The 14733-nt window shown below is 42.3% G+C and overlaps 1 long non-coding RNA gene across 1 annotated transcript; it reads left to right on the top strand.

The window, feature by feature from the left end:
• Positions 1-3193: 3193 nt before the first annotated feature.
• LOC116546372 lies at positions 3194-12345 on the top strand. The gene is made up of 3 exons (XR_004266691.1): positions 3194-3204; positions 9836-9845; positions 12258-12345. It is a non-coding gene; the product is annotated as an uncharacterized LOC116546372 (long non-coding RNA).
• The last annotated feature ends 2388 nt before the right edge of the window (positions 12346-14733 follow it).

Below are 14733 nucleotides of genomic sequence, written 5' to 3' on the forward strand. Positions count from 1 at the left end.
GAAATGCAAATGAAAACCACAGCTATGCTACTACATGCCTATCAGAGTGCCTAAAACAACAAATAGTGACAATATGAAATGCAGGTGAGGATGCAGAGACACTAGACCACTCATACACTGCTGGTGGGAATGTAAAAGGAAGATACAGAGACTCTAGAAAACAGCTTGGCAGTTTCTTCAACATACACACAAACTAAACTAAATACGAAACTACCACATGACTCAGCCACTGTCCTAGGCATTTACCCCCCTAAAATGAGTATGTCCAGCCATGAACTTTTAATGTGTTTAAATTAAAGACCACCATTTGATGTGTTTCCACCTTGACAAGGACCCTAATGGCATAAGCTATGCAACATTTAAATGAAGAGACTTTTCTCACAGACAGGATTGTACTTTTGTCAAATATAAACTAGCATTTCTCTAAAAGACATACAAGTGGCTGGGCACAACAGCTCATACCTGTAATCCCAGCACTTTGTGAGGCTGAGGTGGGAAGATTATCTGAGGTCAGGAGTTCAAGACCAGCCTGGCCAACATGGTGAAACCCTGTCTCTACTAAAAATACGAAAAATAGCCAGAGGTGATGGCAGGTGCCTATAATCCCAGCTACTCAAGAGTCTGAGGCAGGAGAATTGCTTGAACCCAGAAGGCAGAGGTTGCAGTTAGCGGAGATTGAGCCACTTCACTCCAGCCTGGGTGACAGTGAGACCCATCTAAAATAAATAAATAAATACAAGTGTGCCCTACCATGGCGATAAAATCTGCTCCTGGGAGACTGATAATTATGCACGATGTGGGAAGGACAAAAGGGTTTGTTCAGTTTTCCTTTCTTGAGGGCACAAATGCAGACTGTGAATGTTGGAAACAGCAGAGGACTGGTTAAGCTACTAATAAATTGCTGTGTCTCCACAGGATAGAATAAATAACTTCTAGAAATAAAAACAGCAGAATGTTTAGAAATGGGGTACAATCTTTATCAGTTTGCAAAGTGACAAGGGTACAATCTAGCAGGTACAGGGTGATGTGGCTTATAAGCACACAGCATCCTTTTGCCCCAATATCGGAACCTGGTGGGACAAGGGTCACACTAGCCAGGATTTCTACAGGTCAACTAGTTTGCTTCCTTACTTTCTGGTTCTCTGGTGTTCTACGTTAGCATGAGCTGCTTTTACAAATCAGACAATCACAGAAATTTGTGCAAGGAAAAGCAGAATCTGAGCAATTTTCATCGAATCTTCCCAGGGATCCAAATGACCTTCTTAAAAGACCAGAAGATGGACACTCTTAGGGCTTAGGGCCTCCCTCCAGCCCAGACAGAACTCAGGGACTGCAGTGGGGCATGGCACAGGGGTAAGGCCTGCAGTCCCTGCCCTGGAGAGGGACCAAGAAGCAAGAGAATCACCCCTCAGAGTTCAGATATCTAACAAAGCAGCAAGGTGAATGACACGGACCAGGGAAACTTCAGAGCACAGAATCAAGATTTGAAACCCTTTTTAAATTTAATTTTATTTTTTTCAAAGAAAACAACTCTGTTTCCCAGGCTGGAATGAAGTGACACAATAATAGCTCACTGTAGCCTCAAACTCCTGGGCTCAATCAACCCTCCTGCCTCAGCCTCCTGAGTAGCTGGGACAATGGACATATACCTCCATGTGTGGCTTTTCTTTCCCTCCCTTTTCTTCCCCCCTAGAGTCTCCCAACTTTCCAAAATGTACCCTGGGCCTTTTCAACATTTTTCTGCATCAGCTACTCTTGGGCTCCAATATGCCTGCCATCTTCTGTTGTCTGACCTGCCATCCCCTGACCAAGCACACTGTCTGGGACTCAGGTCTAGATGGGTCTGGCCTCCTGTTCCTGGCCATAGGTGGTGGTTCCTTGCCGAGGATTCCAGTATCTCTCACATTGGGCCAGGTCAGTGACACGCCACCCTCCTTCTCATTGCTGCGGGTGGCAGCATCAGCCTTTCAGCCCACTTTATATTTCTGGCCCTTCTAACATAAGTCATCTGTCGAGGCTCCAGGATCCCACAGTGAGCAGAAAGATGGTCGCTGCCACCATGGAGCATCACGGCTTTGTCTGAGCACCAACGCTAGTGAGCTGGCACAGGTACCAACACAGAAGAGCAAACACACGGGCAGAGGTGGTGAGGACAAAAACAAGGATTGGAGATCTGTTCTAATGGGAGAGCAGACTACCACCTGAGGCTTCCAGTTCCCTGCTCACCCCACACATGCCTCTGCAGAACCTGGCCCAGCTTCCTCGCCATGGCCCTGCCTTCATCTGCTTCCCTACTGCACCTCACACAACTCACTCCTCAGCTCAGAAAAACACTTTGGGGTGTGCAATGAAAACTAAGGTCCAAGCTTGTAGTCAAGTCTTGAAAGTGCTCCCTGGCCATCTCCTCCCTTGCTGGGCTGCTTTTACTTGACAAACACACTTGGCCACACACACATACACACTCACACACAGGTACATTCAGGGTCACCCACATGTGCTCACGCTCACACATACCACACTCAAGCCTCACAATACACTCACAAAGTACCCTCAATACACTCACAATACACTCACAAAGCACTCTCCATATTGAAGCAACTTTCTCCTGTCCCCACTCTCCCACAGCCCTGAGCTCAGACAAGGCATATACCTTGAAGTCTATCTGATGGACAAAAAAAAAAAAAAAAAAAGGCGCTGAAATGACTGGCCCCTCACCTCTCACTACATTCTTAATGCCTGGAAGGTGGAAGGGTTATGTGGTGCCGTCCTGGAAGCAGGTCTTTGGGAAACGTCTGTTGAGGGAAGAGGCAGAATTCAGGAGCTGAGGGAGGCATGTGGTAGGTGAATGCAGAGAGGTGCCATCAGCAGGGGAGAGCAGACAGACAGTTCCACAGCTCAGCAGCACTGAGGACAAGCTAGCAAGCCTCCCTGTGCCTCAGTGTTTCGATCTGTAAAGTTGGAATAAGAGCACCTGGCCTGAGAATTCCTATAAGTCACAAATGAGAATATGCAGGTGAACAAACTCTGAATGGGAAGTCATTATTGCATCTCTTATTATGATTATTATTTTACCATTATTCCTGAGACAGAGAGGCAGGCTGTATTTACAAGGAATGGTGGTGGCTGAGGAGGGAAGTTAGGCAAGGCTGTGAATCAGTAAGTGTGTTACAGGCATAAAATCACAGTCCTTATATATCCTACTCTGTCAAATGATCTTTGTCAAACAAGAAAGTATAATATTTCATCAAATATTGGCTATACCACAGAACATATGCTACCTATTTTCTCTATCAACTACTCAGCTAAGCAGATTCCAACATCTAGAATAGAACAGTATTTCAAGCCAGAAACAGATGCTCATGCCCATAATCCCAACACTTAGGGAGATCGAGGCAGGAGGGTCCCTTGAAGTCAGGAATCCAAGACTAGCCTGGGTAACATAGCAAGACGTGATCTCTGCAAAACTTAAAAATTTAAAAATTAGGCCAGGCATGGTGGTTCATGCCTGTAATCTCAGTAATTTGGGAGGCCAAACTGGGTGGATTACCTGAAGTCAGGAGTTTAAGACCAGCCTGGGCAACATGGTGAAACCTTGTTTCTACTAAATATACAAGAAATTAGCTGGGCATGGTGGTGTCTGCCTGTAGTCCCAGCTATAGCTAGGAGGCTGAGGCAGGAGAATCACTTGCACCCAGAAGGCAGAGGTTACAGTGAGTCAAAACCATGCCATTGCACTCCAGCCTGGGCAACAAGAGTGAAATTCTGTCTAAGAAACAAAACCACAAAAAGAAATTAGCTGGGCATGGTGTTGTGACCCTAGAGTCCCAGCTACTCAGGAGGCTGAGACAGGAGGATGGCTTGAACCCAGGAGTTCAAGGCAGCAATGAGAAACGATGGTGCCACTGCACTTCAGCCTGGGTGGCAGTGAGACACTGTCTCTAAGAATAAAAAGAATATTTCAACAATTCTCTTAATCTCAATGTACAATTTTACACTGGAAGGTAAGTACACACTTGTAAAAACCCACTTATGTAATTGTGAATTAAAGGACATTTTCTAGGGACTAAATGTCAACAACAATAAATTAAATCAATAAAATCAACTCACTGAATGTCAATTCAGAGACTGGCCTAAAAGAAAATGCCAACCCCATGGCCTGGTCTGAGCGAGTAAAATAACAAAATGATTTGCACCCTGGTCATCAACTACCTCACTGGCCTCATTCAGCAATTGTGGAGTCTGCTTCTCCAGACCAGAATTCTCTACTGCATAGATGAAGTCTTCAAAGCCAGCAGAGAGGTGTGCTACAGGCACAATGCATTCTAGTTCTTAGTAAAAAAAAAAAAAAACACTCAAAGGGAGGAACGTCTGCAAGAACACTCACCCAGGTCAATCATGTCTAGGAACCTCTGACCACAACACTGCCATTTGGAGGGTGTGGGAAAAATTTAAAAAGCTAGTCCATCCACAAAACGGTACAATCCTGGTTAAATATTCTTAATGTGAGTACCTCATCATCAAGGTTTTTCCTGTTTCATCATTTCCCTTGGAAAAGAATCTAAAAGAAGATAGTTTTCCCTTCCACTGAAAACATAAAATTCAAAAGCACATCCTCTTCAGATTAATAAAAGTTGGCTGGGCATGGTGGTTACACCTGTAATCTCAACACTTTAAGAGGTTGAGGCTTGTGGACTACTTTGAGCGCAGAAGTTAGAAACCAACCTGGGCAAAATGTCAAAACTCCATGTCTACTAAAAATACACCACCGGGCATGGTGGTACTTCTGTGGTCCCAGCTACTTGGGAGACTGAGGCTGTAAAACTGCTGGGACCTGGCAGGGAGAGTTTGCAGTAAGCAAAGTTCACACTGCTGCATGCCAGCCTGGGCAAAAGAGTGAGACCCAGTTTCTAAAAAAAAGGAAGGAAGGAAGGAAGGAGAAAGAAAGAAAAAAAAGAAAGAAAAGAAAGAAAGAAAGAAAGAAAGAAGAAGGAAGGAAAGAAAGAAAGAAAGAAAGAGAGAGAGAGAAAGAAAGAGAGAAGAGAAAGAAAGAGAGAAGAAAAAGAAAGAGAGAAAGAAAGAAAGAAAAGAAAGAAAAGAAAAGAAAGAAAAAAGAAAAGAAAAGAAAAGAAAAGAAAGAAAAAAGGAAAACAAGAAAAGCCAGTTTTCTACGGATCTGCATAATGACGGAGACAGCCTCATTGATGTCACTCACATAAGAGAAAAGCCCTTTCCTCAGGAGGATGAGCGGAGATAAGGAAGCAGTAGGACCCCAGCCTTGGTGGTGCCCTGACTGCTGTCATCAACCAGTGGCCTGGGATGGTGGCTCTGGGCCCTAGGCGTGTTCCTTTGCCCAAGATACAAAACATTTCTATCTGTCAACTACCCTCAAAGGCAGCTGGAGAGGCAGACTGTGTTCCTGGCTGCTATTCCAAGTACCCAGCCTCCAACTGACAGATGGTTATCACAGGTCCACTATATGCCAGGAGCCCAGCTTTCAGGGACTGGGGACACAGCAGGAAGCAGGACAGACAGAGCTCCTCTTGCCTCCCAGGAGCCCAGGGTGTGGCATCCACAGGACACAATGCTGGCTTTGAAGCTGATCCAGGTGCCTGTTCTCCCTGGTGGCCTGCCCAATCGTTTTACTTCTCTCCTCATTTTTCACATCTAGAAATAAGCACAAAACAAAGATGCCGTTGGTGGTCCTACAATACCCCCTTACTGCTGCATAGATCTGCACCCCAAATCTCTCCTAATGGCCCAGAGTCATCTGCCCAGGCCCACTCGCTCGTGATGGTGGTCAGGACTGGGGTCCCAATGACACCTGTTCTGGGAGACTAGCTTATCAGAATCAGGGAAGCGGGGCTCTGAGTGGACAGAGTAGGGGACAGGAAGCTGTGAAGATGGTGCTGGGAAGAAGGGCCCATGAAGAGGGTTGAGGAAGGATGCTGGTTTGAACAGTGTGAGGCCTGTCTGAGAAGCTGTACCCAACTGCTTCCTCCAGTCCTGCTGAAACAGAGCAGGGGGAAACAAAGGTACAGGAGCCCTCTTCCTCCAGTCCTTTATTTTCAGCCAACTGGAGGTGATTCATCCACTGCTGTGGGTGTCTCCTGATTTCCATGAGTTTGTTGTCACAGTGTCCTAGTTTTCTGTGTGCCTGGGTGCTCAGCTGCAGTTGAGCTGACCTGGAGGGTGATGCTCAGTTTTATTCATCTCAATCCAAAGACAATACACATTAGCTCAGCAGAAAAAATCTAATGGTGCCGCAGCCCCAAAGCTGGACTTCTTTTCAACTGTACCTAATTTTGGGGTTTCATGTGGTCTGGAGGGTCTCATGCAAAATGATGGATTTTGCCTCAATTGACACAACCACAACCCATTACGCTTCACCCATTTAGCACTCTCACTGCTGCTGTCCTGGCTCCCTGAAGGTGGCCTCATCCTGCTGGCTGCACACATCATGCCTGCTTTTTCCCCGTTCCCTCCCTTCACCTAGACGCTCACCTGTTCAAACAGCTATTCTATATTCTTCCATCAGCCCCTTCTGCTCATTCTGAAACAATCTCAGGCCAGGTTTCTCTTGATCACTTCATGCCCATATCACAGAGACCATCTCTGAGCTAGGAACCAGCTCCAAACACTCTCTGTGTAAGCAGCAAGACCATCTAAAGATGTCTTTCACCAAGAACCTGCCATAGCTTCTTACAGCCTCTGGTAACATAGCCCACCTAATCTACCTTTAACAGTGATTACTGAAGACCTGCCTGTCAGTTGCAACCTGGGAAACAAGGATGAATAAAACAGGTACAGTCACTGCCCTTGTGGACCTACTATAGGTGGTTAGGAAAGACAGACTATCAAATAACCCCACATAGAAAAAATTACCAAAGGCTAAGTGGAAGAGGTGTCCACCCCTGCCAGCGGTAATGGAGAAGCTGAGCCAGTTTGTCAGGGAAGACTTCTTTGAGTAAGCAATGCCAAAGCTGAGATATGAAAAGGTACAGGAATTCACTAGAGGATGAAGCGTTTGGAAAAAGCATTCCAGGGACAGGGAACAGCAGATGCAAAGGCCCTGAGGAAAGATAAAGTATCATCTGTGCAGAAGACAGAAAGAAGAACCAAGGGGTCACCAGGCAGAGGGAATGGGGAGTGCAGGCCTGGGAGACACAGGAAGCAGGTGTGCTGTCAGCTGCCAGGAACAACGCCTGATCCAGCCCGGCTTCCTATCAGAGTGCACAAGACATGGGACTTTATGTTAGCCTGACCTACACACAATCAGTAAACAGAGTCTGCTATGAAATCTACATTTCGTGCCGCAGGCAGTGCATGTGCAAATCAGAGACAAATGTCTGTGGTTATCTATAACCTCTACTTCCTGCCAACAGCTTGTGATATAAAGAGCTGAAACTCCTATAAAGGGAAAAGCCCAAATAGCCTTTAAGAGCTAATGGTCTGAGCTCCATGTGGAGTACGAACTTCAAGGTCACCACTGGAATGGCGTTAAAGCCCAGGCCTGTGTAGAGGACAGTGAATAGGTCTCAGCTCCCCTGCTCCCATCATGACCTTTTGTATGTCCACTGGCAGCTTTTGTTCTCCTGTTTTATCACCGTTTCTTTTAACTTTCTGACTGGCCTTTCAAGGTAAATGGTAAGCTGAGACACTAGAAAATATGGACTGAAAATACAGATTACACTTCATTTGCAGTAAGCTGTTTTTGGAAAAAAATAGTAATTATAAAGAGCTTCAGGGCTGGGCACGGTGACTCATGCCTGTAATCCCAGCACTTTGGGAGGCTGAGGAGGGTGGTTCATGAGGTCAAGATATCGAGACCATCCTGGCCAACATGGTGAAACCCTGTCTCTAAAACAATATAAGTAAATAAAAATTAAAAAAAAAAAAAAAAAAAAAAAAGGGGGGCTTCAGTTTTTTTTTCCTCTGTTCAAAGCTTTAGTTGAAGCCAAACAGGATTTCTTTGGTTTGGCCTCAAGCATGTTTATTTATGTTGGTTCAGGTCACTCGTTCAGGTATGCCTTTAATTCAAAATTTTGGTTATATTTAGAGTGTGATGAAAATTTTTGTTCGGTTTTGTTTGTTTAGCCTTCTCTTCTGAACTAAATAAAACCATATACTGTGGTTTGGAAGAAAAAAAAACATTTACTAAAAAATTTCAAAACCAAAAAGCTTTAAATAGTGATTACCTTCACCTCCAGTAAACAAAAATCTCCCACCTTCAAAATTTCTTTTTGATGTAAATTTTAGAAAGAAAAAGACAAATAAATGTTTGCTGTGTACCTGGCTAAAATCTAATTTTTTAAAAAAACATAAAAACTCTACAGTCAAAGTCCATTTACTAAAACTGTTATTCAGGCTATATATGTATATGTTAATTTGAGGCCTGTGGTGTTTTCCTATATGCTTATCAATCAACTAAATTTCTCTCACCCTAAACTCCTGCCAACTCTAGGGAGGGAGATCTGTCTGATTTTTCTCTTGTTGACCTCCAACTTACAAATTTTGTTTATTGGAAATGCCACAAAATAAAAAATTCTCTCCAAACCTGTTGGAAGGAAACATATTAGGTATTTTGCACAATATCTGTACTGCTAAATTAAATGGCGATGTCTTATAAAATATTTGGCCACCCCATCTATCTATAAACAGCCCTGAAGAAACCCAGCGCTTGGACAAATTCTCTCAAAAAATTTACAAGGTATGGCCACCAATTTGTTTTAGATGGAGATTCTATTTTAAGAAAATCTACTAATAATTTGCCTTACTTACAGGAAAACAGCTTTATTTACTGGGAAAATTTATTTGCCTTGGTGAGGCAGCTCTGTAAATCAATGACATGACTGTAGTTTTATTTGTGCCTCTCTGTGATACCATCACAATTTGGCTTTTGGGGCACTTTTAACATTTCTCATGGAGATGTCTCCTCTTCCCCCCATCCCAATGTGAAACAGGATTATCAGGGAATGAGCCTTCCCAATCAGAGAGACACCCTAACACTTAAAATTTGATCACTGAAGCTTTCAAAAAGAAAGATTTTGATCAAAAACAGAAAAAAGAGAAATATAAAACTATCTTATTTGAAGAAAGACAAAGCCCTCTCTAAATTATCAGGCCCAATGATGCAAAGGAATAAAAAAGCAGTCATGTCCTACTTACCCTCCAGGCCACTAAGCTATATCATTTCTTGCAGTTGCTTGCTATGTAGATTCCAGACTGACAAAAAAAGTACTTATCAATGAACCTAACCATGCTGTACATGCTGTACACCATAACCTACACTTCAACCATGTAAATTACTAATCATCATTATTTCTGTGAACCAATGAAAATTTCTGACAAATAACTGTATTGGCACACTCCTTGTGTCTCTTTTTGTCTTTAAAAACCTGCATATAACAAAGATTAAATGGGGTTCACATCCAGGTAACTTGAATCTGAGCCTTCCAGGCACCTGTCCTCACCTTGGCTCAAGTAAACTTTAAAATTCTATTTTATGCCTTAGTTTACTTATTTAGGTTAACAAATGTATAAAGCATCAGCACTTGGGAACAAAACCAAAAATAGCATTGCCAACAACATCAAAAATTAAATTTAAACAAGTCTCAAATGGGTTAAATAGGTGAGTCACCTGAGCGAGCCAAGGCCTCAGACAGCAGCATATGTGCAACAGACTGAGGCAGAGAAACAACAAAAAAATAACCTTTTTGCCATAATATCAATGAAATGTTAAAGATAACATTCAGTTACTGAAAACTCAAAAAAGGTAAAACCAAGAAAATCCCTGCTTCATGATAAATAGTTAAGCAACAGAAAAGTGTCACAACAGTTAGTAGAAGGTAGATGAGATCAGGAAAACACCAGAACTGATTAAGCCCTGTTTACTCCACATGGTGAGTCCATGCAGGGTTATATTTGTATTTAAACTCAGAATAAAATAAGCAACTTATTTTAACAATTATCGGGAGACCGACGCAGATGGACCATGAGGTCAGGAGATAGAGACCATCCTGGCCAACATAGTGAAACCCTGTCTCCACTAAAAATACAAAAATTAGCTGGGCTTGGTGGCGCATGCCTATAATCTCAACTACTTGGGAGGCTGAGGCAGAAGAATAGCTTGAATCAGGAGTCGTAGGTTGCGGTGAGCCGAGATCACAGCATTGCACTCCAGCCTGGTGACAAGTAAGACGCCATCTCAAAAAAAAAAAAAAAGAAAAAAAAGAAAAATCTTTCTTTTTCTGTGTTGTATCACACAATGCACTCAAATTTTCAACCAATGAAATAAAAATCTTACCCTCCAATCACAGAATAAAATTCTTAAATATTGGGCACACTGGAATTATATGGCAGCAAGGTTTTATTTTTTTAAAAAAACGAAAGCAGCCCAGGAAAGCAACCTCTTGTATTCACATTCACAAGAAACCACATGCTCAGTAGGTTAAACATGTTCCTCAGCTTGGTGTCCACTGTCCTTGTGAAGGTAGCCCAGGGCGCCTTACTCATAGGTAGCAAGTGAAAAAAAATATTAGCACCTGAGAAATGAAATTCTGGGAGCTCCACAATTCTACTATCCTCTTCTCACAGTGTGAAAATTGTCTCTCCTCCAGGGTATCAGCTCTCGCCAGCGACAAAACTCATCTGGAGTCAGTTTAATGTTCTAACGTGTGATGACTTTTTTTCTGAAAATATTTTTGACAGCAAATGTGTGGAGCTCGCTGAATGCAAACCAATTCTTCAACAATCTGTCCAACAGTTTAATTCTGTCATCACCCAGAGTTAGTACAGACCACACAAGTTCAGTGCTCAGTCGCACAAACTGCCCCCACTACAGATGCTGGTCTGGAGGGGGTAGCATCTACACTTCTGAGCATCTATCTATAAATCATGGGCTCCTGTAACTCCTCCAGTTCAGTAAATTGTTAGAACTACTCTTAGTATTTATTCATTAAAACATTGTACTATGTTTTCCAGTTGATTATGAAGGACACAACTCAAGAACAGCCAGGTGAAAGATGCATAAGTCAAGGGAGAGTGATGGGGGACGCTGGGACAAGTAGGTGACCCTGGTAAAAAGTGGTAACTAAAGCAATCTCCCATTCTTTGTGTTCTGCAGGAGCAACGTAATGTCAAAAAAACAAAACAACAACAACAACAAAAAAAACCCCTTCCCATTATGACATTGATGTTGCTCTGTTATTTACCTGTCACAAAAGGAAACACAGACAGTGCAAATTCCCATTTTTGCCTCATGAACAATTAGATGAACAGTTTTCTTCTTCAGAACAAAATACTTACTAATCAAACTTTGCTTAAGTTTCTCTCCTTACCCCAGGCTCCTGAACTCTGACCCACCTCAGCCTGAGCCAAAATACAACCTCTCTTTCTTCTCCTCTTAAGAACAGGCTGACTTCAGGGCAACACATTCTGATTTCAAAGCTGATACTGCCACCCTCCATCTGGCCTCTCCCTCCCACCTTCTTTCTAATCTTGTTTGCTTTTCTCTAGGGAAAAAAGCCTTTGTCTGCCTAAACTTTGAGATGCTGGCAGATCTCATGTTTGATGTTTCTCTCACTGCAATACTCCTTTTACAATAGTTACTTCTAACCTTACCTTGAAAATATTTCATTTCACATTTATCTAGAAACAACCCAAAACAATGACAATTACACCCTCAGAAAAGGCATTACCCCCCCGACTCCCATCCCAAATCTCACCAATTTCCCTGTGGATTCCAATTTTTCCAAGACTCTGCATAAAGAGCTCCTTCCATGGTTGGTTTAAACAGATTGGAACACCTGCAGTGAAGACTTCCCGAGAGGAACTAACTCAGCTTTCAATGACCCCCTTTTGCAGAATTAGGATGGTTATTTGCTTGGGTTCTCTAAGGCCATGTGTCTGCTTTCAAGTCAAGAATATTCACTTAGTTTTAAATAAGTAAAAACCTAGTGATAAGTAAATCCAGCAATATTACTCAAACTCAATGTTTATGCTATAGGCAGAAAATTTTTATTTTTATTTTATACCTCAACATAAAAATAAAAGTAGCTATGTTTTCCAGGCAGTAAATGTGTCATTTATCATTTTGATAACAAATCATATAGTAAATAATAAACATGAACACTTGTAGTAGTTGCCAAGTTTCATTCCATAAAATTTAACATTAAACTGAAATCCAGATAACAGAGCTGAGGTACCCACTCTCAAAAATTTTTCACTCTGCACAAAAGAGGAATTGATACTTTCATAAGTGATTTATTTTTCTGTAGCCATAATGAGAAACATTTCTTCTATTTTTTTCTAAGGTAGGATTCCCAAAGCTAAGCCCTGAGATTCAGTTTGAAACCATGCTAAAATATAACAGACCTCAGAAACTCCCTAAATTCACTCTGCAAAACAAAAAAGGTAAATGAAAATTTTTAACCAATGGAATATAAAACAAAATATTTTCTCTGAAATCTATCCCTTTCTTTCCTCTTAGAAACATTTGTGTTTTTTTATCTTTCAAGCTCTAATGACAAAATACATTATACAGTTAATAAAAACAGAAATAAGTGAACAAATATATTCAAGATGACAAACACAGGGAGAGGTGGTGCTGAGTGGAACACAAACATATTGTCAATCACTTGAGAGATTCTCCAACCGCCATCCTGCTAAGGTACTTAATCACCACCCTCTCAGAAGGCACTGCACTTGCCTCCTATGTGCCTGATGTGTATTTTCCTTTGCAAGTTCATACACTACTACCTCATTAAGGTGGGTTTTTCTTGCACTTTGGGCTAGTTATTCTCCCTTCACAAGCCTGAGAGAAGCCAGAGGACAAGATGCACGTGTGCCTTTTCTCCTTAGTACCAGCACCAACGTGTCTGCCAGGAAAGGAAGCTGGGACTGAAAGAAAAAAAAATCTTAATATTCAAAACAGTTAGCTTTTTAGAGAAAATGTGTATCAGGAAACTGCTCTCAGCAAAAGGGCATCTAGCTGTTTCCCTAAGATGCTCCACCCAACACCTCAGGCTCTCTACTGGGAGAGAGCTGATACTCACCAGACACTCCAAGAGACAGGGCCACTGTGAGTATCTTGCGTCATCCCCAGACAGTTGTAAAACCCAGAACCAGGAAAATACAGAAGAGTGGCTGAGGACGCATCACCCTGCAAGGAACCAGAAAGCAACCTCAACCCAAAGAAATTTTGTTAAGGTGTGTGCCTAGGCAAGATAAACAGAGAGGTGCAAAGATTTGTTACAGTATTGTCAGGTGATTATTATTTACTTTTCTGTCATGTGAAATGTTCACAAACAAAAAAATAAGAGACAACCACAACCCTGTGAATCAAAAACAAACAATTAAAATATTGTGTTTGTTCTAAAACCAAATAAAGAATTAATAGTTGAAAACATGATTTGGGAGAGGGATAATTGGCATTTGGGAATGTAAGTCATAAATTGGAAATTTAGTTTCCTTTTTTTTTGAGACAGAGTCTCGCTCTGTTGCGAGGCTGAAGTGCAGTAGCGCCAACTTGGCTCACTGCAATCTCCACCTCCTGGGTTCAAGAGACAATGCTGGCCAGGATGGTCTCGATCTCATGACCTCATTATCTGCCTGCCTCAGTTTTCCAAAGTTCTGGGATTATAGGCATGAGTCACCTCACCTGACTGGAAATTTAGAATTTTCTACAGGCCCTAGAACAGCTAGGCTAGGAGAACAAGAATGGATTTGGAGACCCTGCTTGCCATATGTTTGAAAAATGCAGGGAAAACCAGTCCCCCTGTGAAGCATTAAAATAATTAAACGGCTCACAATTTGACTAAAATGGCCATAGTGCCCTGGGATTCTACCTGAGGAAACCTAACTATGTTAAAAAGAAATTTTCTGTGAATTATTAACTTAGAGAAAAACAAATCTTAGGCTTAACCAATCACAAGCTGCCAATAAAGCTCTGACTACATAACCAGGACATTTGCACCTGATGCATGCAAATGCAATATGTAACTGTACCCAATCCAATATTGAATTTGGTGTGCTTCCTAATGCTTCTTTCTTCCTCATGCCTTTTCTTCAAGTCCCACCTTTGAGCCCACAAACAACAAACCACAGCTGGGTGCTCTCTGATTCATAAATTGGTGTTTGGGCAAATCAATGTTTTGTATTACGTAATTCATTCCTGCATTGCTATAAGGAAATACATCAGACTGGATAATTTATAAGAAAATTGTTTTAACTGGCTCATGTTTCCGCAGGCTGTACAGAAAAAAAAGAAAACACCAGCATCTGCTTCTGGAAAGGTCACAGGAAGCTCAAAATCATGGTGGAAGGCAAAGCAGGAGCTTCCAACTAGGGCAAGGGGGATGAGGAGTGGTATACAACTTTTTTGGTTTGAAACAGTCTGGCTCTGTTGCCCAGGTTGGAGTGCAGTGGCCTGATGTCGGCTCACTGCAACCTCCGCCTCCCAGGTTCAAGCGATTCTCCTGCCTCAGGCTTCTGAGAAGCTGGAACTACAGGCGCATACCACCATGCACGGCTAATTTTTGTATTTTTAGTAGAGAACGGGTTTCATCATGTTGTCTAGGATGGTTTCGCTCTCCTGACTTTGTGATGGGGGTGGTATACACTTTCAATGACAAAATCTCCGGAAAACTTCTATTAAAGAGATAATACCAAGAGAGGTGGCGCTAAACTATTCATGATAAATCCACCCCCATTATCCATTCACCTCCTACCAGGTCC

The sequence above is a fragment of the Sapajus apella genome, unplaced genomic scaffold, assembly GCF_009761245.1.
Source record: "Sapajus apella isolate SASKATOON/1434 unplaced genomic scaffold, GSC_monkey_1.0 scaffold813, whole genome shotgun sequence".
Classification (NCBI taxonomy): Eukaryota; Metazoa; Chordata; class Mammalia; order Primates; family Cebidae; genus Sapajus; species Sapajus apella.